Below are 24,834 nucleotides of genomic sequence, written 5' to 3' on the forward strand. Positions count from 1 at the left end.
CAATAAATAAATAAAGAAAGAAAGAAATAGGAGGAAACTTTTGAAAGAGAGGTTTATTACATTCATTGTGGCCATGCTTTTATGGGTGTGTATTTATCTTCAAATTCATCAAGTTGCATACATTCAATATCTACAGCTTTTCACATGCCAATCATATGTCAACAAAGTGATTTTTTACATAAGTGGATGGATAGATAGATAGATAGATAGATAGATAGATAGATAGATAGATAGAACTGCTTGCTAGGTATTGTTACAGGTTTTGACATAACTTCATTTACTTAATCTTCACAAGAATCCTATTGTAATACGTAATTTATTCAAAACTGGGGCTAGAGTTTCCTGATATGGGCAAGGGTAAAATAATACATTGGAGGAAGAGAATTGGTATAACGTTAAGAAATCTCTAGATGTTGTATTTATTTTATCTGGATATTTATTCTCAATGAAATGCCAAAAGTAACACCAAGCACTCCTAAAACACACTGGAAGTGATTGATAACTGTTACATTGTATATCTTAGACTTCCTGTCTAAACAATATGGTTTAAACCTGTATCTCCTTGTTTGTCACCACCAAGCAAAAGCATAAACTTAGTACTAATGCAAGAGACAATGATGCTGCCCTAGATGCTTTGGCTCAGTGGATAGAGCGTCAGCCTGCTAACTGACGGGTCCCAGTTTCCATTCCGGTCAAGGGCACATGCTCAGGTTTTAGACTCAATCCCTAGTAGGGGGTGTGCAGGAGGCAGCCAATCAATGATTCCCTCTCATCATTGATGTTTCTCTTTCTCTCTCCTCCCTTCCTCTCTGAAATCAATAAAAATTTATTTAAAAAACAAAAAAACAAGAGAGACAATGATGCTGAGAGATACAGAAGACAGCAACAGAGCTGGCAGGAGAAACTAAACTATACCAAGCAAACTAGTCTAGGAAGCCACCTCCTTAATGCCCCTCCTCCTGCCGTCAGTCAGGCAGGCAGAATCTAGTCATCATTAGTGTCCTGGTGTGAGAAGCTGCTTTATTTAAGTCAGAAAAGACTCTCCTGCTTGCTCAGAGACACCTGGCAGGATGGGGGTCACTGATAAGAGAGATCTCATTGCATGCAATACCCCAAGGAATATCTGGTACCACGGGGGCCCCCACTAGTCCTGCCACAGACAGCTCCATTAGGGACTAGTGGGGGGCCCCGTGGTACCAGATAAACAAAGCATACCAACAATGTCTCCAAAACTTAAATCACCATTGGAACTCCAGCCCACAAAAGTAAAGTCATGCCCATTTACTAAACCTAAACAGGGTGAATGCCTGCTAAAATAAAATACATAAATAGAACCCAGAATCCTCTAGCATAGTAGACACAAATCTCTAAGGTACAACCACCTGTCGTACCAAGAACCTAGAAAATAAAAACTTAAATGATGGAAGACATTTTACGGATGCCAATATTTAGTTGAATCAGATTGTGGAACTATCTGACAGGATTTTAAAGCAACTCTCATAAAAATGCTTCAACAATCAAATGCATATTCTCTTGAAAGAAAATAAGTCGTAGCAAAGTAATGTTATAAGAAAGAAACAAAAGGTGATTATAAATCTGAAAAGTACAATAACAATAAACAACACTTCCTGGATGGAGTACAGTACAGATAACAGAAGATAGAAGCAGTGACCTTGAGGAAAGAACAACAAAATTAACCTAAACTGTAAAACAGAGAAAAAAAAAGATAATATGAGCAAAACCTCAGAGATCGCTGGACCGGAAAAGAAAGAGCCAACATTTGTATCATTGAAGTCCCTGAGAGAGAAAAGAAAGGATATTTGAAATATACTGAAAGTATTTGAAAGCATAATGATTGAAAAATTTCCAAACTTTGCAAAAGTTACAAACTCACTGATGGAAAGAGCTGAATGAACACCAAAACAAAAAGAAATCCAATTCAAGACTCATCATCAGTAAACTTTTGAGTCAAAGATAAAAAAAAATAATAATGCGGGGGAGGGAGGGGACAAATCGGGGGGGGGGGGGACATCTGTAATTCTTTCAACAATAAGGATAAGTTTTTTTAAAAGTGAAGGAAAAATCAACCCAGTTCCAGGTAAAGAAAAGTTAATATGGATGCTTGGCACATATATTTTGATGCTACGTATTTGTAATCAATTATTTGGAACTAAAATTAAATATTGCAGTTTTTAATGTTTTAAAATATCTATAACTATGTTTTCCTTTTTTCCCTTATCCTAATAAACAAGAGGGGAAAGCTAAAACATTTTTCTTTGATTTTCACATGATTACCTTTGCTCAAAGTGCATTTCTGCATCTTTCTACTTTTTATTATTCTGTGTAACTGTTAAATACAGCTGAGGACTTGACAGTATGTCAAAGTTAATCAAAACAAGAAATCAAAGAAAATGTTTATTATAATGAATACAAATACCTTCATGTTTACAACATGTTTCAGAAAAACAATAAGCTTAAATAGATTATAATACACTAGAGGCCCTGGTGCATGAAAATTCGTGCACTCAAGGTGGGGGTGGTCAGCCTGGCCTATGTCCTCTTGCAGACCAGGATCCCTCAGGGGATGTCTGACTGACCTACAGCCCTCGGGAGGCACCAGCGGGGTGATCAGGGGACAGCGCCGACCAGTGAGCGGCCAGCCCCACCCCACGATCGCCCCTCCACCACTGCTGATGGCCACCGTCCCCTGATCGCCTTCCCCTCCCTCTGCCCTCTGGCACCCACCTAGGCTGGCCTGGCACCACCTCTGGCTCGCCAGCCCCACCCCCTGCCGACTGGTCATTCCACCATTCAGTTGATTTGCATATTAGGCTTTTATTATATAGGATGCTTTATAGTTATAATGCTCACTAAAAGTTACAGATATTTTCTCAGTTACTGAATGAAGGAAGCGGTCCTCTGTGATCCCTCTTCAGCATAGTCAACTTTTAATGGAACCGGTTGCTGAAGCTCCCCAGGGCAAACAGAATGTAGGGAGGAGGGAAGAGGATTAAGAACAAAGAACTCTGGACTTGAGCCAGCATCATGGTGGAAACCCCTGAAGCACCTGCCTCAAATAGACAGGGGGAGGTGGAGACAACTAGAAGGCCTCAGCCCATTTTTTTTTAAATAACTCAATAGGAGACAATAAAACCTAGGTGACATATGAGGCAACTATTAGCCCAATGAGGAACAGGGAATGGGAGGAGGGACTCTCGACCCTAAGGGGACAAATAGGCTGTGATTGCTACTCCATGTGTGTCTGTACAACAGGACACCCCATCTCGAGCATGTATTGAAAGTCTCTTTTTGCCCGGTTCATTATTTGAACTTAGACAGGTGAGTGTTTCTCACACTGAACCATCCTAACAACACTCTGAAATAGGAGTCCTAATGTCACCAGAAGAAGCAGTATTAACTTTGACATAATACTAGGATTTTGAGCCTTACCTTAGTCAGTAAAGCCCAGCCTAAATCTTACGTTTAATGTTTAACTAGCCTGAATAATTTTGCACATGAATTTAACTTCTTTTCACAATTTTCTTACTTGCAATGAGAGAGAAATATTTATTCTGTTGATGAAAATATTACATGATTAAATTCTTACAAATGTGTGCTGGACACAGTGTGTGGTATATTTAAGGTATCTGAAATTAATTGATAATTAATAAAAAAAGTGAGGCGACCTAGTCTCAGAAAGGTTACCTGATTTTCTCAATCATCAGGATACAAAATAACATAACTGGTACTAATATAAAGTTCATAGTTTCCTTTAGCTCTATTTCAGCTCTAAGGAAAATGGGAATTATTGTTTATTTTCAAACAAATAATTTAATAAAGCCCCTTTGAAAGCAAGAATTGAGCAACTAAGCCATCTTTGAATCACAAAAATTTGCAGAGTTCCTTAGAGAGGGAAGTATTGTTTAACAAATGTTGGATCAATTAATTTATAAGCAAATATATTAATAAATTGCTTTTTTGGGTTAGTGCATTCAGTTCTACTCTTTCATTGAGAATTAATGGCAAGAAACAAATACTTGTCTCTTTATTATGAATTATTTGAAATTGAATACAATAAAAAAGTAGTAACAAATTCACACTCAATAAAATTAGAATGCAATTCTATGACATAGTAAATTTTTATATAGCATTTAATTAATCATGAATGCAAATTAAAGCATTGGCTTTTGTAATCTTTCTTACTGGTTTCCTTGCAGTATCATTACCATTGTTTCTTACAAGAACTTTCAAAATTCATTGCAACTATGTATAATTTCTCTCTTCAAACTGCACTCATGAAGTGCAGCATTTAAATTGGTAGTACATGCATCATTTTTCATGGTCGCTTTAGGATTAAATCTCTCTACATGGTGCCTTAAGAAATATTGCCAACTTAGCTTCAAGGTGATAGGGTAGACACTAGGAGATGAGAATTCTGCAGGAGTGGGTGAAAAATAGGAAAAAGCGAAGATTTCCAGCTGATAGTATAATAGGGCTCTCTGAAACAGATAAAGAGATCCTGCCAAGTCTAATGTGTAAAAATAATAAAATATTTATATGCAGGATAGTGTAAGGAGTTAATCCTAGAAGATGAATATATTTATAATGCAAGAGAGATGCATCATACATGTTGGACCAACCAAAACTAATATATAATGCAAGAGAGATACATCATACATGTTGGACCAACCAAAACTAATTCCGTATGGGAATATCATTTTAGGTCATATCTAGAAGACAAGAGAGAATCACAAAGTCCAATTCTCCCATTTGTATCCATAATGCCTAGAAAAGTGACATGGAGCAATTTAATAAAAGTTCAGAAACCAATCCCAAGGATGTTACTAAGAGAATATGTCATGGATTAACCTTTACTAGTACCCTACATTTCTCCTTAAGTCATTTTTATGTTCAGTTTTGAATGAATATGTGGTTTGTTGTTATAGATTCAGAAAATTACATAGAGAATATAGAATGTTTTTTATTTTGCAAAATGAACAAGATATTAATGCATAATACCTAAGACCATAAACATTGATAAGTGGTCTTCTCTGTTTAGTACTATGAATGAGCAGAACAGGCCCAATCCAACCCAGTCTATTCTCCTGATGTGTTCTTCCTTTGCCTTTTCTGTAATCACTAGTGGCCCGGTGCATGAAATTCGTGCACATTAAAAGGAGGACCCAGAGTCAAGTCCCCGCCCACCCACATGTGCCTCAAAATCCTGTGAGACCCAGACCCAGCTGCCCCTCCCCCCCCCCCCCCCCCCCGCATTGGGCTAGATCCAGACCTGGCCAGTCCCACCTTTGTCAAGCCCCACCAGGCAGGGGGCATAGCCTCAGGTCCCTTGACCCAGCACCAGGATGGGGGGTGTGGCCTGAGGTCCCCCAGATGGGGCGGGGGGCGTGCCTTGAGGTCCCCGTCAAGCCCTGCCAGGTGGGGAACACTGCCTGAGATCCCCTGTCAAGTCCCGCTGGGTGGGGGTGCAGCCTCAGGTCCCCCGTCAAGCCCCACTGGCAGGGGGTGCAGCCTCAGGTCCCCCATCAAGCCCCACTGGCAGGGGGTGCAGCCTCAGGTCCCCCATCAAGCCCTGCTGGGCGGGGGGGTGCGGCCTGAGTTCCCCCAACCCAGCACTGGGGGTGCATCTTGAGGTCCCCCGTCAAGCCCCGCTGGGTGGGGAGCATGGCCTGAGGTCCCCTGTCAAGCCCCGCCAGGCAGTGGGGTGCAGCCTCAGGTCCCCTGGCCCAGTGCTGGGGCGGGGGGCATGGCCTGAGGTCCCCCAGCCTGACGCCAGGGCAGGGGGTGCGGTCTGAGGTCCCCTGTCAAGCCCCACAGGGGTGTGGGAGGGCGTAGCCTCAGGTCCCTGCTGATTGCTCATTAAGGCTCCTTAAGGGAACTTGGCCTCAGCTGTGGGTGCAGCCATCTTTGTGACGGAGCAATGGTCAATTAGCATATTCCCTCTTTATTAGATAGGATTGCTTTGTGTTAGATTTATAATTATACAGAAGGACTTAGAAATTGATGGCTTATAAAACCATTTTATAAAACACAATGCATTCTAGTAAAGTTTGGAAGCCACTTGTTCTTGGCAAATGGATAAAAGTATTGTTCATCAGATTCATTTATCTTTGTATCCAATTGAATTATACTCAGGTGTTTGTTTGTTGGTTGTTTTTTTCCCCCAATACAAACAAGCAAAAAGCTGAAAAGACTGAAAAATTAATAGATAGTTTTGGATCCACAAGAGAGGTGTGGACTCAGGGCAAAGCCTTGCCCCCAAGATTGGAGAAAAAGGTAAACACTAGGAATGATGTCTTATCAGAACAGAGACTCACAGCTGAAAATCTCAAAGGTGCCTGGATAGGAAATCATGAACTGTAACTGATGAATTGATGAAGGCTGAGTGCAGACAAATCTGAAAATTAAAAACTTCAGGAGTCCCAGCTTCGGGTGGATCCCCACATGACGTGGTCTTTGCCTACAGGACCTCCACCAGGGTCCTATAACTAAAGTCAGAAAAAATCCCCTTAGGCTACCAACAGGGAAGTGGGGGGTGATTTTGAAATACTCCAGAGCATTCTATTCTTAACAAGGCCTGTCTTCGGGGGAAGCTATTTAAAGAGCCTGAAAGGGCAGAACCTAAGAGACCTGGGAAAGGGAAATACCAAACCCCTGCAGACTCTAGCCTTCCATGTGAGAGAAGGGAAATACTTAACTCTAGCCACACTAGCCGTCCTTTACAACCATGGGCAGGTGAGAAAGGAAGGGAGGGAGAAAGGGAAGGAAGGAAGGAAGGAAGGAAGGAAGGAAGGAAGGAAGGAAGGAAGGAAGGAAGGAAGGGAGGAAGGGAGGGAGGGAGGGAGGAAACACTTATGAAGTTCTCATTCCAGAGGCATAGGCTTAATAAAAGACTGAGATTTAATCACAGGACTAACTAGAGAAAGCTTCCCTTCTCCTAATGAAACTGAAATGTGGGGTGTTTGTCAGAATTCGTTGTCTCAGGGAATCAAAGAACGAAGTTGTGGACAAAAACGGTTAGTGAAACCAGAGTTTATTGAGGGAAGCCAGTCCTGGCAAAGGAGCAGCTGGGGTGCCAGGAGCAGCCCAGTGCCCAGAGCTTCCTTTCCATGTTACAGCTGGTGTTAAGGTCTATCTGTCCGTGTGTAGAGCCCCATAAGCCATGTGGGCTCAGAGTAGCAGTCTCCTACCATCAAGCCAAGAATCTAATGTGCCCTGGAGAGAGAGGGGAGAGAGAAAGCTTGGGCTTTTTAATTTAGGGGGTGGATACAGCCTTGTTAGTTCCTGATGGTTCTTTTTAAAGAATTATCTTAGTAACATCCTTGTGGTTGGTTTTCTGTACGTTGTCTATCTTAGCAATATCCATACATTTTAAAGCTCATGTCTCTTGTGTGTGCCCTTCTTTCCCCTGCCCAGTTGGGTTGTCTTAGTAACTCCACCTAGTTGGATTCCTGGTTTTCCTTCCTGCCCCCCAACCCATTCTACCTAGCTTCTCTCTGTCTCCTAGCTTCCCTCTGTCTCCTCACTAACACCTCACTACCACATTACTGACAACCTATTTGCAGCAATTTCCCCCCTGAAAAATTATCTCCAGCTATCAAACAAACAAACAAAAAACCAAAAAAACAAGGCATACCAAAGGCAAAACAACAACTACAAAACAATTTCAAGAGATAGAGCAACAGATCTATACATGTCAATGACGTTGGGATTATTAGATCAGGAATTTAAAACACCTATGATTAATATGCAAAGGGCTCTAATGGATAAAGTAGATGGCATGCAAGAACAGATGGACAATGTAGCAGAGAGATGAAAATCCTAAGAAAGAACAAAAAAGCAATGCTAGAGCTAAAAAAACAAAACAAAAAAACCCGACAACACGGCACCCTTAATATAAATGAGAAATGCCTTTGATGGGCTTTGTAGTAGACTGGATACAGATGAGATAAAAACTTTTGTGCTAGCTAGAGCACATGTCAATAGAATCTACATAAACTAAAAAAGCAAAGAAAACAAAACTGAAAAATATAAACTGAGCATACGATAAAAAAAAAAAAACACTACAAAAAGTAAATCATATGTACAGTGGAAATTCCAGAAGAAACAGAAATATTTGAAACAATGACAGACTATTTCCCCCAAATTGTCACACACCAAACCATAGATCCAAGAAATTCAAAGAACACAAACTACATTTAGGCATATCAATTTCAAACTATAGAAAATGAAAGATAAATAATCCTGAAGAAGCTGGGGGGGGGGGGGAACTGAGTGAGGGGGATGTCCTTAACTATAAAAGAGCCATCATAAGAATTATGTCTGACTTCTCAGAAACCATGCAAGCACAAATATAGTAGAGTGAAAGATTTGAAATATTGAGGAGAAAAAGAAAACAAACATGACCTAGAATTCTGTGCCCTATGAAATTATCTTCAAAAGTGAAGGAGAGCCCTAGCTGATTTGGCTCAATGGAAGAGCGTTGACCTGTGGACTGAAGGGTCCCAGGTTTGATTCTGGTCAAGGGCACATGCCTGGGTTGCAGGCTCGATCCCCAGTAGGGGGTGTGCAGGAGGCAACCAGTCAATGATTCTCTCTCATCATTGATGTTTCTATTTCTCTCTCCCTCTCTCATCCTCTCTGAAATCAATAAAAATCTATTTTTAAAAAAGTGAAGGAGAAATACAGACTTTCTCAGACAAACATAAATTGAGGGAATATGTTATCAGTACACCATTATGGCAGAAATGAAAGACAAAGTCCCTTAGAGGGGAAATAAACAATATAGGACAGAAACTTGAATTCTACATTAAAAAATTATTTGAAAAGCATCAAAGAAGAAATAAGTGAAGGTAAAAAAGAAAGCTATTATTTCTCTCATTCCTAATTGATTTAACAGATAAGAGTTTGTTAAACTAATTTTAGCAATAATGTATTTGAATATACATTCCCACATATAATTATATGTAAGCACATATGTGTATGTAAAATGAATGACAAAAATCATACAAGGGGTGGGAGGGAGGAATTAGGATTATCTTGTATTCACACTACCCTTGAAGTGGTAGACTCTTATTTGAAAGTGGACTTGAATTACCTGTAAACATGTAAACATGAATTGTAAACTCCAGGGCAACCATTAAAAAGAAAGAAAGAAAGAAAAATAAGTATAACTGATTAACTGATAGCTAAACATAGAGAGAAAATAGAATTATAAAATGCTCATTAAAACCAGAAGGCAGTAAAATTATGGAAGACAAAAATAGGAACAAAAAATAAAGGCAACAATAATGAAAATGGTTGGATATTAATCCTATTATATCAATAATTACTTTAAATTTCAATTATTTGAATGCCACAATTAAAAGACAGATTGTCACAGAGGATCAAGAAATATGACTAAACTATTTGCCATGCATAAGAAATCTACTTTAAATATAGAGATACATATAAATTAAAAGTAAATGGCCTGGCTGGTGTTGCTCAGTGGTTGAGCATTGACCCACGAACCAGGAGGTCATGTTTCTATTCCTGGTCAGGGCACATGCCCTGGTTGCAGACTTGATCACTAGAAGGGAGCTTGCATGAGGCAGCCAATTAATGATTCCCTCTGATCATTGATGTTTCTATCTCTCTCTTCCTCTCTCTGAAATCAATAAAAACATATAGAAAAAAAAAGCCTTAGATAAAAAAAAAAAATTAAAGGGGTAAGTACCATGTCATCACTAATCAAAAGAAAGAAGAATTAGCTAAATTAATTTCAGATAGAATAGATTTTAAAGTAAGAAATATTAGAAATAAAGAAGGGGTCAAATGTTCAAGAGAACATTACAAATCTTAATGCTTATGTGCCTAACAACAGACTGCCATACTACATGGAGGAAAAACTGATAGAAGCGCAAGGTGAAATTGATGAATTAAACTATCATATCAGAGATTATAATACTGCTCTCTCAAAAAATGACACATCCAGCAGGCAAAAAGTCAGTAGGTACATAATTGAACTTACCAAGACACTCAATAACTGGTTATAATTTACATCTATCCAATAGCATATAGTTGAACTCACCAATACACTCAATAACTGCATATACTAGTAATCTTACCTAATAATAGACAAACATGTAAATTGACCATACCTCCGCTACGCCCACCAGCCAATCAGGAGTGATATGCAAATTAACACAACAAAGATGACAGTTAATTTGCATGCACAGGCACCTAGCGACCGGGGGCGGGTGGGACGCTTGAGTCATCACCATGGTGATGACGCAGGCATTCCACCCCACCCCTGGTCTCTCAGGGCCTCTGGGCAGTGTGGGAAGGCAGGGCCAGAGCGGAAAGAGGCGGCTCCGGGGCTGGGCCAGTGTAGAAAGGTGGTGCTGGCAGCCAGGGAAAGGAAGGCCCATTCTAGCACGAATCTTCGTGCATCGGGCTTCTAGTTGGATATAAAGAGAAATGTTAAAATATTAAAAAAAATACTTTGACTAAATGAAAATAAAAACACAACTTAACAAAAATTTGTGGGATGCAGCAAAAACAGTGCTTAAAGGAATATTGATTACGATTAATGCATATATTAGGAAAAAAAGAAAGATCTAAAATAAATAATCTAAATTTCCATCTTAGGATACGACAAAAACAAGAGCAGCCCTAGCCAGTTTGGGTCAGTGGATAGAATGTCGACCTGCAGACTGAAGGGTCTCAGGCTCGATTCTGGTAAAGGGCACATGCCCGGGTTGCAGGGCTTGATCCCCAGTAGGGGGTGTGCAAGAGGCAGCCAATCAATGATTCGCTCTCATCATTGATGTTTCTCTCTCTCTCCCCCTCTTCCTTCCTCTCTGAAATCAATAAAAGTATATTTTTTAAAAAAGAGCAAATTAATTCCAAATGAAGCAGAAGAAAAAATATACTAAGAATTAGAGCAAAAATCAATAAAATTGAAAATGGAAAATCAATTCAGAAAATTAACAAAAATAATACCTAGTTCTTCACAAAGGTTAATAAAATCAATAAGCCTCTCAGCAGGCTAACTAAGAAAACGAGAAAGAGGACACAAATTACTGATATCAGAAAATAGGAGGGATTATGAAAAGGATAAAAAATAAATCATATCAACAATTCTACTGCAACAAGTTAGATAACCTGGATGAAAAGAAACAATCCTTGACAGATACAATAATACAAACTGATACAAGAAGAAATATAAAATTATACCTATATCAAAAAAATTGAATAAATAATTAGTAACCTTCCAAAATATAAAATTTCAGGCCCAGATACATTTAAGGAAAAAGAAATAATACCAATTAGACAGAAGCACAGGGAATACATTCAATGACGTCAGCATCACCATAATATGAAAACCAGACAAAGACGTTATGAGAAAGACAATTACAAACCAATATCTCTCGTAAACATAAATGTAAAAATCTGCAAGAAAATGATAACAAAATTTAATCCAACAACATATAAAAAGAGTTATCCATCATGATCAAGTGATTTATCCCAGATATATAAGGCTGGTTCAACATTAAAAAAATCAATGTAATCTATCACATCAGCAGACTAAAAAAGAAAGACCACAAGATAATATCAATAGATGCAGCAAAAAGCCGATACCTATTTATGATAAAAACATTCAGTAAACTAAGATTAGAGGGGAACTTGCTCAACTTGATAAAGAATATATAAACAAACAAACAAATCCACAGGTGGCATCACACTTAATGCTGAAAAATTTGAAGCTTTACCACTAAGAAGTGTAACAAGTCTTAACACCACTCCTTTTCAACATTATACTGGAAGTTCTAGCTAATGCTGTAAGAAACAAAAAGGAAACAAAATTTACATAGATTGGGAAGGAAGACATAAAACTGTCTCTGTTCACAGATGACATGATCATCTCTGTAGAAATTCCAAAATAAAACAAACAAAACCCTTGGGAACTAATAAGCATTTATAGGAAGGTTGCAGGGTACAAGGTTAGTAACCTAAAAGTCAATTTATTTACTATATAATAACAATAAAAAATGGGCTTTTAAATTAAAAACATACCACTTATATTAGCACCTCCCGCCAAAACGAAAGACTTAGGTACATTTCTAACAAAATGTATGCAAGATCTGTATGAAGAAAATTGCATAACTCCAATGAATTAAAATGAAAAGGAGTAAATAAATGGAGAGATATTTCATGTTCATGAGTACAAAGATACAATATTGTCAAGATATTATTTCTTCACAATTTGATCTAGAGATTCAAAACAATCTCAGTCAAAACCCAGCAAGTTATTTTATGCATACTATAAACTGATACTAATGTTTAAAGAGTGAGGCAAAACACCCAGAATAGCCAACACAATATTGAAGAAAAAAAGGAATTTAAAGGACTAATGCTACCGGAGTTTAAGTTCACTATAAAGTGACAATAATCAAGACATTTGTGAAAGAACAGACAAACTCATCAATGGAACATAATATAGAGTTCAGGAATAAGACCCCCATGAATATAGTCAATTCATTTTGATAAAAAAGCAAAGGCAACCCAATGAGCAAAGACTGTCTCTTCAACAAATGGTGGTGGGTCAAGCGGACAATCTTCATACAAAAAAATTAGACAGAGGCCTCAAACCATTCACAAAAATTAATTTTAATGGGTCAAACACCTACATTTATAATGCAAAATTACAACTATCCTAAAGATAACCTAGGAAATTATCCCTAGGAGAACGCCTAGATGACCTGGGGTATAGTGTTGCTTTTTAAAGATATTACACCAAAGTCACAATCCATGAAAGAAATAATCTGTAAACTGGACTTTATTAAAATAAATAAATAAATAAATAAATAAATAAATAAATACCTGCTCTGTGAAAACCATTTTTTAAAAATATGCCTGTGTTCCCCAGTGGGGGGCATGCAGGAGGCAGCCTATTGATTCTCTCTCATCACTGATGTTCCTATCTCTCTCTTCCTCTCCCTTCCTCTCTGAAATCAATAAAAATATATTTTTAAAAATGCAATTTAATCAGAGTGCCATTTTTTTCTTAAAATTATTTTACTTATTGGAATGTACAATTTTTAATATGAAAATAAAATATTTTAAAACCTGAAAAAAAATTTGAGCCAAAGACTTGAATAAACACTTCACCAATGTGTATGGCCAATAAGGATATAAAAAGATGCTTCACATCATATGTTACCAGGAAAATGCAAATTAAAATAATGAGATACCACTGCACAGATATTAGAGTGGTTGAAATTTACAACACTGATAATACCAAATGCTGGCAATTACTTGGAGCTATAGGAATTCATCATTGCAGGTGGGAATGCAAAGAGTTACAGCCAGTTTGAAGTACAGTTTGGCAGTTTCTTAGAAACTACACATACTCTTGCCATGTGAGCCAACAATCACACTCCTTGGTTTTTACCCAAAGGAACTGAAAACTTATGTCAAAAGAAAAACCTACACACAGACATTTATACCAGCTTTATTTATAACTAGAGGCCCGGTGCACAAAATTCGTGCACTCGGGGGGCAGGGGTCCCTCAGCCTGGCCTGTGCACTTATGCAGTCCAGGAGCCGCTACTGCGCTCTCCAGCTGTGAGCTCGTCTTCTGACTGAGCACCACTCTCCCTGTGGGAGCACACTGACCGCCAGGGGGCAGCTCCTGCATTGAGCATCTGCCCCCTGGTGGTCAGTGTGTGTCATAGCAACCAGTCGTTCTGCTGTCAGGCCAAACCTGGCTCTCCGACATCCCCTGAGGGGTCCCAGATTGTGAGAGGGTACAGGCCAGGCCGAGGGATCTGGTGCACTATTGGGGCTGGGGAGGGACCACAGGAGGGCTCCAGGGCTTGCCTGGCCTGTCTCACTCAGTCCTGATCAGCTGGACCCCAGCAGCAAGCTAACCTGCTGGTCAGAGCGTCTGCCACCTGGTGGTCAGTGCATGTCATAGTGAGAAGTTGAGCAGACAGCATATCATTAGCATATTATGCTTTGATTGGTTGAACCGGCAACTGGATGACCAGACACTTAGCCTATTAGGCTTTTATTATATAGGATTACAAAAACTTGTAGCAAACTAAGATGTCCTTAGGTAGATAATGGATAAATGAACTGTGGTATATCCAGAAAATGGAATATTACTCAGCACTAAAACTAAGTGAGTGGTTAAGCCATGAAAAGACATGGAGGGACCTCAAATGCATATGGCTAAGTGAAAGAAGCCAATCACAGAAGGATTCATACTGTGTGATTTTAACTATATGACATTCTGGAAAAGGTGAAACTGTGGAGACAATAAAAACATTGTCTATGAAAAATGGGTGAAGGAGGTTCAGAGGTAACAATTTTTGTTTTTAAAAAATGCCTCTAATTTGCTTTAGATATGAGGTTTTTGTTGTTTTATTGTTTGTTTTATTTTTATGTAATTATGATCTAACCCACATTTTTGAAATGCAAATTCTAGTATTTTCAGCACATCTCTAATTGTTCCAATTTTTAAAAATGAATTTCAAGTTTGGGGGGTGTGCATCAGGAAAAAAATGATTAAAAAGTCAGTGATTGTTATGGAATTAGAGTAAATAGGCTGAGCACAAAGGGTTTTTAGGGCATTGAAAATACTCTGTATAATGTTATAAGGATGGGGGCATTTCATTATACATTTATCCAAACTTGTAGAATATATAACACCAAGAGTGAGCCCTAAGATAAACTATGGTGTTTGAGTGATTTTATGTTTCAAAGCAAGTTCTTCCTTTGTAAAAAATGTACCATTCTGATGAGTGATGTTGATAATGGGGGAGGATATACATGTGTGGGCACAAAGGATATATGGAAATTTTCTGTATCTACCTCTCAAGTTTATTATAATCCTAAATCTGCTCTAAAATGTAAAGTTTCAAAATATATATTGGGTTAAAAAATAAGACAAAGTTCTTTATATCAGAACTTTTTCTAATATGAATATGGATTATAAATATCTCCAAAATAGAATAATGTGTAGTATATTTCAAAATTGTTTGGCCACCTGTCTCATTTTTTTAACTGAATTTCTTCTGGGAAAGTGGTTGTTGAAACTGTTTGAGTAATTTTATTCTGCTCCACCGTAAAACAGTATGTATAAGGTATAATCTAAAAGACACCTCTGCCCTATGATTATAGTGTGCCGGATAAAGGCTTAAAGATGATCACTTAAAACTACTAGTCTGTGGAATCTCTGCACATACAAAAGATAGTGGTAAATAAAAGGTAGTGGTAAATAAACCACTTCTGATTGGGGACAATAATCTTTAAGGAGCATGTCAGTGGAGAAAGTCAGGATTTTACTAGTCAGTTTAATCAGGTATATAGCACTCCTGTGTTGAATTGTTGCAGGGACTTCAAAGACCACAGTGGATCAAAGGAAATAATATGTTTCCTAATGAGATATGTGCATTGATAAAGAACTCAGGGTTCAATTAACACTAAGGCACGGTCTGATGTTTAAGAAAGACTTGTCTGGCTTGTCAAACACTGAAGTGAATTTTCACAACAAGCTACTATTACTGATTGCTGCCTGTCCTATAATCTAGATTAGTTAAAATTTAAAACAAACAAAAATATCTCTCCCAGCTATTTGGGGAGAAGATTAGAAAGAAATAATGCAGAATATCCACCCTGCTTCAAACATAAGAAAATTTAAAAATAAAATACAAGAGCAAAAAGGGAAAAGTTAAACTCACTATAAAAGAAATAAAAATCCTTTTGTGTCTGAAAAAAAAAAGGGGGTTTCAGGAGAGAAACATAAATTCACAAGCTGATAGCATGCGAGTCTAGGAAATTCTGTGGCAGCAAGCACTGGGGGGGAACTTGAGGCCATATGTCCAAATAAGGGAGCTGAAACTAAAAGGCCTGACCAGCCTGGGCCCCAAAACAGTTTTCACAGGGGAAACACAGACTAGAAAAATAGGTTATTTGCACTGAGATGGTTACCTCTGCCTGATATTTCGAGAAGAAACAAAAGTATTATTTTGTGAGTATAGATTAGAGTTAAATTTTATATCACTTGCATTGTATGGGAATCTCCCAACAACATTCTTGTACACACAGAACTTCAAGAACACTTAGAAAAAAGCACTATTAAAAACAAAATAATCATTAGCAAAACTTCCCTATCTCGAGGGGAATGGGCCCCTTTACCCACCTTTTAGCATCACCATGCAGGCACCCACATGCACACACACACCATCTCTATGGGTCTCACAATGAAGTGAACCAGGAAATCACCATAATATAGAAAATAATAAACCTCAATAGACTAGATGGTTAGCACTCTAAAATGTGAATTAATAGAGCAATTTGAGAACACATAAATAATCTACCTAATAAAAGAGTAACATGCTAATTGACTGTACCTTTGTGATGCCCACCAGCCAATCAGGAGTGAGTATGCAAATTAACGCAACAAAATGGCGGGTTAATTTGCATACACAGGCGCCGAGCGGCCAGGGATGGGGCAGGACGCTTGTGGTGTCGTCATGGTGATGATGCAGGCATTCCGCACCACCCCAGCCCCTCCTGGCCTCTGGGCAGCGTAGGAAGGCAGAAAGGTGGCTCCAAGCCGGATCGGAAAGGCTGCTCTGGCCAGAGCGAAGGCAGTGCCGGCAGCCAGGGGAATGAAGGCCCATTCTTGCGCAAATCTTCATTCATGCATCAGGCCACTAGTGTGTTAAATATTTAGACAATTATAAATGAAAATAAAGGAATATATATATACAGTGCTGATTGCAAAATTGTCTGTAATTGATTCCCTCCCAGGATGAGTGCCTTTATGGTAAAACTGTGAATCTCCACTCATCTAAGAGTTGGACCCTATCTCCCTAGTGTTTTAGTGCACATTAGACTATTGGCTTGCTGTGGCATATAGAAGATGATGATATAAAGATGTGCCCATTCTGAGCCAAGAGGTTTTGTATGTTTCTTCTCAGGATCTAGAGATTTTAATACTGACATATGGAAAGGCCTGGACTAGCTTGTCTGATAATGAGAAACCACATGAGGCAGAGACAAACCATTCAACCTGAGGCCACCCAGACTCGCCAGGCAGCTCTATGATCATCCGATTTCACATGCCCAGCAGAAAGAAACAAAAATCAATTATCTGAGCCCAGCCTGAATTTCTGACTGACAGAATTATAGGATATATACATGGTTGTTCTCTTAAGCTATTGATTTGGGGGTATGCAAGAACAGATGGACAATTTGTATCTTGTTCTACAGCAAAAATTGGTGTATAAGCAAAGTTTAAACGCAAAGGGTAGAACTATTCATAAATATATTAAAACTCTAAACTAGAGAACCAGATGCGTGTCGTGGATCAGAGAATAAAGATGTTTTGGCTTTAGAGGCTTTGGACCAGACTATCCAATGAATAAATTTTAACTTATAAGCTCATACTTTGGTTTTAAAAAGCCATCAGAATTCAGGTTCTTTATGCCAGAGTGGAACTTTCTCAAAATTGAAATGAAATCTGCTAGGAAAAATGGCATAGCAATCTGATTGAACCAGTGCTTGGATAGAGCAACTCAGGATAATGGTTCAGCTCTTAGAGAGGAAGCCAAGAAACACAGGTGGCTTTAAGGCTAAGGTATTTTGCTGCTGGTGGTCAGGCATCATACACACAAATGAGCACTCTTTAGCAAGTGGTTACTAGTGTCACTGAGAGCCATGGACAGGTGATAAAGTATACCAGTTAAATTATAACTCTTTTTCTTCTTTCAAATAAAAATATTTGGGAGAAAATTATTTGCATAAGGGTGAAGATCTTTGCAGAGATTACTCTTTAAAATTGGGTTATGCACCCTTATGTTCATTGCAGAATTAAATACAATAGACAAGATATGAAGCAACCCAAGTACCCACCAATAGATAAGTGGTTAAAGATGTGCTACATATATACAATGGAATATTACATGGCCATAAAAAGAATGAAATCCTTACCACTTGCAATAACGTGGATGGACTTAGAGAGTATTATGTTAAGTGAAATATGTCAGACAAAGACAAATACTATATAATTTCACTTATATGTGGAATGTAAAGAACAAAATAAACAAACAAAATATAAACAGACTTATAGATACAGTGCCCAGCAGAAAGAAAAAATTCAATAACAGTGATTAACTATATCAAGACTGAGAAAAATAAAAAAAAGACTGAGAAAAATAAAAAAGACCTAAATTATCAGCATTAGATATGAGACCCAGCATATCACTACATATTCTGTAGTCATTTATAGGCTAATAAATGAATGATATAAACAATTTAACATTCACATATTTGATTAATTAGAAAAATATATAAATTCCTCTAAACTACAAACTATTAAAACTCAACCAATATGAAATAGTCTGAATATCCATATAACCATTAAAAATTTTAAATTTCAACTTAAAAGTTTTCAACATAAGAAATTCCATGCTCAGCTTCATTAAAGTGTGCTACCAAACATTTAAATAATAATTAACATCAATTCTACATAATATCTTCCAGAAAATAGAACCCTTCCACACTCATTTTATGATACCAGTGTTAACCTGATTAAAAACAAACAAATGAACAAAAATAAAATGACAAAAACATTACAAAAATAGAGCAGGTAATTCTCTCTCATGAATGTAGTATAAAACTATTTAACAAAACAATACAGTAATGTTTAAAAAGAATTGTAATTGTAACTCAGTTAGATTTATTCCAAATGTACAAGGCCAGGTCAACATTCCAAAGTCAATGAAAATAATCTACAGTATCTCAGACTAAGAAATAAAAAATGTATAGTCAATTGAACCAGAAAATTATTTTTGTAAAAATTCAATATCATCCAGCATAAAAGCCTGAGAGACTAAGATTAGAAGGGAACTTCTTCACCTTGATAAAAAAAAAAAAATCTATAAAACATCTGCAGGTCCTTTGTACTTAATGACCAATGTATTTCCCCTAAGAGTGGGGAAGAGGACAGAATGCCCATTTGTACTATTATTATTCAACTTAACACTGGAAATTCTTGCCATTGCAACAAAGCAATAAAAAAGAAAAAAAAATCATATAAATTTGAAATAACAAAATATGATCAACTGTCTTTATTTGCAGATGTCATGATGGGAAATGTGGAAAGTACAATAAATTTCTACATTAAAGCCTTTAAAATAATAAGTTCTGAAATTTTGCAGGCTATATAATCAGTGCACTTAAACCAGTTACATTTCTATTATGAACAATGAATATGTGAAACTCAAAATTACAAACCATTTACAATCACTTCAACAAAAATTAAAAGAAATCTAAGAAAACCTAATAAATGGAGAGACATTTCATGTTCATGGATTGGAAGACTCACTAGCAAAGATGTCAATTATTTCCTTACTTAAATGTTTCCTGATTTTTTTTTCCCCTTTCCCTTACCTAAGAATATGTTCTTATTGATTTCACAGAGAGTGAAAGAAAGGAAGAAAGGAAACATCAATTGGTTGCCTTCCATATGCCCTCAACCGGGTACCAAACCCACAACCTAGGTATGTGCCCTGAAGGGGAAATGAACCTTCAAACTTTTGGGATATGGGATGATGATCCACTGAGGGCTGTTTCATGAAATGTTAATGAAAATCCCCATAAGAGTTTTGTAGTCAGCATGAGTTTTTAATACTTATCTTTATTATTTTTTCCTGAATTGCACACAGAAGGTTTCTGAATCAGAACTGATTTTTTTATTATTTACCTCACAGCAAATAATGAGCATGTTATGCCCCTGTATCTTAGTTCTTACATTTACACCAACATGATAAGAGTTGGGTCAAATATCCTTCACATACAAAGCCTGTCTTATAGGCAAGGAATAGAGAAGTAAATTTTCTGTACTAATATACAGAAAAAAATAGACAGTTGATACACTTTACCCATCATAGAATGTCTTCTTGGAAATTTCTACTCTAATTCTTTGAAATTTAAATAATACTCTCCAGGGAAAATATAAGACTATTGCCTTAAGCTATATCGTTCAAGATGACTTATTTCCCAAGCATAAAAATATACTTCTGTAGTTAGCTAAATCTCTGTGGAGTTTTTCAATATCTACAAAGTAATAAATTAAATTCTATGGCTTGCTCTTTTTTTTATTCTCACCCAAGGATATATGTGTTTTTATTTTTAGAGAGAGAGGATGGGAGGAGAGAGAGAAAGAAAAAAGAGAGCGAGAGAGAGAGAGAGAGAAAGAGAGAGAGAGAGAGAGAGAGAGAGAGAGAGAGAGAGAGAGAGAGAGAATAATGATCTGAGAGAAACATTGATTGGTTGCCTCCTGTATGCCCCAGACCAAGGATTAACCCACAATCTTTTGGTATTTGGGATGATGTTCCAACCAACTGAGTCACCTGGCCAGGGCTATGGCTTGCTCTTTTAACACAAGTTCCAAGTTTCACTAAAGTTTCTTCAGAAAGTCCTAACTATGTAGAAACTTAAAAATATTTTCTCTACAACCACATTATTTCACCACAATAGATTATAAACATGCCTTCCAATAACAAAAAAGAACACAAAAACCAGGCTTTATAATTGATATTATACAAATATGCAAGTAATGACTAATTCATATGATATGCAAGTTTAATCTAAATTATGGATGAAAAAAATTTTAAAAACTCAGCTTGTCTTAGTAAGGTTCATGCAACTTGATAAGATATATTAGTACAATATAAAATAATGAGAGTGAAGAAGATTAAGAGAGAATTAAAGGTAATTTTCAATTATCAACTTAGTTATGAAAACTTCTAAATAAAAATTAACTAACCAGCGTGAGGGAGGCAGCCAGTCGGTGTTTCTCTCACATCATTGATGTTTTTATCTTATCTCTCCCTCTCCCTTCCTCTCTGAAATTAAAAAAAAAAAAATAAATAACAAACCTGAGTTAACACTATTTTAAAATAATAATGTATCATTGTATGTAAAGTGGTTAAACAATAATAAATATAATTTATTACTTAAATTATAAACTTAAAGTGGTTCAACAGTAATAAATATAACTTAACATTTTCAGATTAAAAGGAGCAGCATTATACTAGTATGATCAACTCAACGGTTGCATAAATTATTTCATATCTTCCAATTCCTATTAATCTCTGAAAAAATCTTCAGTAAACAAAAGGTATAAGGGAACTTAGGTTGTTGAGAAAGCATATATATGACAAACTTTAGGTGAAAATTCTCTATGAGCAGCAATCAAAAATGATGCTTATCAAGAGGATCACATACCAGAAGTGCTGGCAGTCACTGAACTATACAGAGCCAGACCGTAAATACTGAAGATGTTATGTAAGAATGTATATAACCATTTTATATGTGACCATGAAAAATGCAGAAAGCTTCCTTAGCTACAGGTCCTATATCAAAAAATAAAACTAAAACCACTTGTACATGTATGTGCCACGGTCATAGCTGGCCAATCCTCAAAGGAAAAAAACCACGGTTAAATTGAGATTATAAACATCATATGACTCAAAATTTTGCTTCTCTGACATAGACGGTTACATATAAAATATTTTCTCTATTTTTTTTCTAGACCCCATACAGATTTAAACTTTGCTGATTTGATGGTATTTGGTTTAAATAATTATAACACAGTGCAACTTGTAACAATGGTGTTCCATTCTAATTTCTTAATGACTATTGTGGATCGGTTTGTCCCAATGCCTGAGAATAAAGTATGTTTACACAGAGTAATCTGTAAAGAACCAATTGTAATGGAGAATTAGTTCTATAGAAGACCAACCTCAGTATATGATGCTGATTTTTATCTGCCACAATTCCAGACAGAATCTTCTGATTTTCTAATACAAAATATTCAGTGTTTCTCGTTATTATACAGTTGTTATAATTTTGGGGGACTTTGAAAATAGTAAAGCATTACTTAAATATATAGTAAAGTATTAAATTCCTCCCCAAATGGATAATACAGTTGTGTTTCTGTACAAGAAAAAAACAAACAAACCTTCTATGAACCGCTTAATATAAACTGCCTCATTTCCCTTTGCACTCAGTGAAGCAAAGAGCCTCCATGGAACTCATGTGATGAAAAGTCCTTAAGACATTTCATGTACACTTTTCACTCCAATCAGGCTACTCAGCTAGTGAGTTAATAAACTTTGTCTATGGTTACATCTTCAAGAATACATTAGCCCTATGCCCTAACTGGTTTGGCTCAGTGGATAGAGCGTCGGCCTGTAGACTCAAGGGTCCCAGGTTCGATTCCGGTCAAGGGCATGTACCTTGGTTGCGGGCATATCCCCGGTGGGGGATGTGCAGGAGGCAGCTGATTGATGTTTCTCTCTCATCGATGTTTCTAGCTCTCTATCCCTCTCCCTTTCTCTCTGTGGAAAAATCAATAAAATACATTTAAAAAAAGAATACATTAGCCCTAGTCAGTGGTCGGCAAACCGCAGTTCGCGAGCCACATGCAGCTCTTTGGCCCCTTGAATTTGGTTCCTCCACAAAATACCACAGCCTGGGTGAGTCTATTTTGAAGAAGTGGTGTTAGAAGAAGTTTAAGTTTATAAAATTTGGCTCTCAAAAGAAATTTCAATTGTTGTACTGTTGATATTTGGCTCTGTTGACTAATGAGTTTGCCGACCACTGCCCTAGCTGGTTTGGCTCAGTGGATAGTGTCGCCCTGCGGATTGAAGGGTCCCTGGTTCAATTCCAGTCAAGCGCACATGCCCGGGGTTGTGGGCTCTATCCGCAGTGAAACATCATTGATGTTTCTATCTTTCTCTTCCTCTCCCTTCCTTTCTGAAATCAATAAAAATATATTTTAAAAAAGCAAAGAATACATTAGAATACCCAAATATTTATTTAAGAATTCTTTGAATAGTAAACAGTTATCCTATAATAAGAAAAAATAATATTCAAATCCTATCTAATAACGAGGGAATATGCTAATTGACCCTCACACTGTTGCAAAGATGGTGGTGCCCACAGCCAATAACAAGGGAATATGCTAATTGACTGCCCCACCCTCAAAGATGGTGGCGCCCACAGCCACAAGAGGGTGGCACCCAGTCTCCTCAGCCCTGCTGGGGTGGCAGGTGTGCAGAAAGGCTGGGCGCCTGGCCGCTCCACACGCCTGCCCCCAGAGTCCCCCAGTCCCCTCAGCCCCATAGCCACCCAAGGCCAGCCTGAGGCGCAGGCAAACCTCGGCTATCAGCTGCCCAGCTGCCCAGGGCTGGCCCAAGACACAGGCAAGCCTCAGATGGCAGCTGCCCAGCCACCCAGGGCCGCCCGAGGCTCAGGTAACCAGGGCCGGCCAAGGCTTGTGCTGCCAGCAGTGGCAGCAGCAGAGGTGTGATGGGGGCGTCACCTTCCCCTGATTGCTGGGTCTCCTCTCACCCCTGAGGCTCCCAGAGTGTGAGAGGACGCCCCCTCCAGTGCATGAATTTTCATGCACCGGGCCTCTAGTAAAATAATAAAGGAAGGACTGATGCAAAGGAATTGAATTTTCCTTCTAATTGATGGGAATGGAGAGTGTGCTGCCTCTGCATTCTTGTCTAGGATGACAACTTGCTGATCCATAACACTCCACTGACAGCCTTCCTCCTAAGTCTATCAACTGGCAGGCCTGGCAACAGCAAACAATTACACAGATATAATGTCTATCATATCAAGTTATCAGTTATTGGCTTACTAAATTAGCTTCATCTAAATGTGCAATCAGTTCCAATTTTTATGTAAAGCTTCATTCATTAAAACCTATCTTATACCCATACATGGATATGTGTGTTTGTCAGAACTGGGTGCTTTGCTCTTACAGGACAACTTCATTAAAAATGACAACAGCAACATTTTAGCTGACTGGGGAGACTTTTATTCTTAGTGTAAAGACCAGTCATTTGACTTGTGAAAATGGTTTCAAAAGGCTTGCAGCATAATGGCTTTGACAAGATGTCCCTCTGTGGCATGTGGGTGACAAGATGGACCTCATTGACTAGTGCAAAGAAAGATGGCATTAATTAGTTTCAAATAACAACTTGATTCTGCTGATAGAGGAAAACTAACATTGACTGTAACAGGACTGCCAAGGATAGTCCGAGGCTTTGTGAATATGGAAATAACCAGCTGAAGAGAACTTTAAATTTCAGTTGCCATAGAATTGTTGAAGTAATGAGGTGGAAAGCTTTAGAAAAACACAGGTAGAAATGTTCATTCTGATTAAGACCAGAGAGTTTGAATTCTCCTATGAACCTCTCAATCTCCTGAGAGTTAAAAAACAAGTTAGAACTCCCACAAACTGTTGGTGTATCTTCCTTCAGCTGTGGTACAGGAGTGTGGTTACAACTTTGTAACTTCATTAAGTTGTACATGGATGAAGTGTGCACTTTAAAAAAATACATATGATACCTTTCATACTTTTAAAATTCATTTATTTCTAGATTGTCCTCAGGTGTCAGTCCAGGAGTAAAACTTCCTGCATGTTTTTCTGTTCCTCATCTAACTCCAGATCTCAAAACTAAGGAAACTGAATAATTGCATTTCTATTGTGGTTCTGTTTAATATGTCCAAAAGAATCATAAAAAAAAGGGGAGTATGTTAATTTACTTCTTTCCATGGAAAATTATTTTAACAATCTTATAAGGCTCTAAGTTTTATTGATTAGGATTTTCTTGTTTTTTAGAGGTAGGATTAAGCATGAAATATATTTAATGCCTTGAGATTATTTCAAAGAAAACATAGAGAATACTAAACAAAGCTTTTTCAAATGCCCTGCTCAAAACAGCTTCTGATTCTAGTATT

This window comes from Plecotus auritus, assembly GCF_963455305.1.
Source record: "Plecotus auritus genome assembly, chromosome: 5".
NCBI classification, from domain to species: Eukaryota; Metazoa; Chordata; class Mammalia; order Chiroptera; family Vespertilionidae; genus Plecotus; species Plecotus auritus.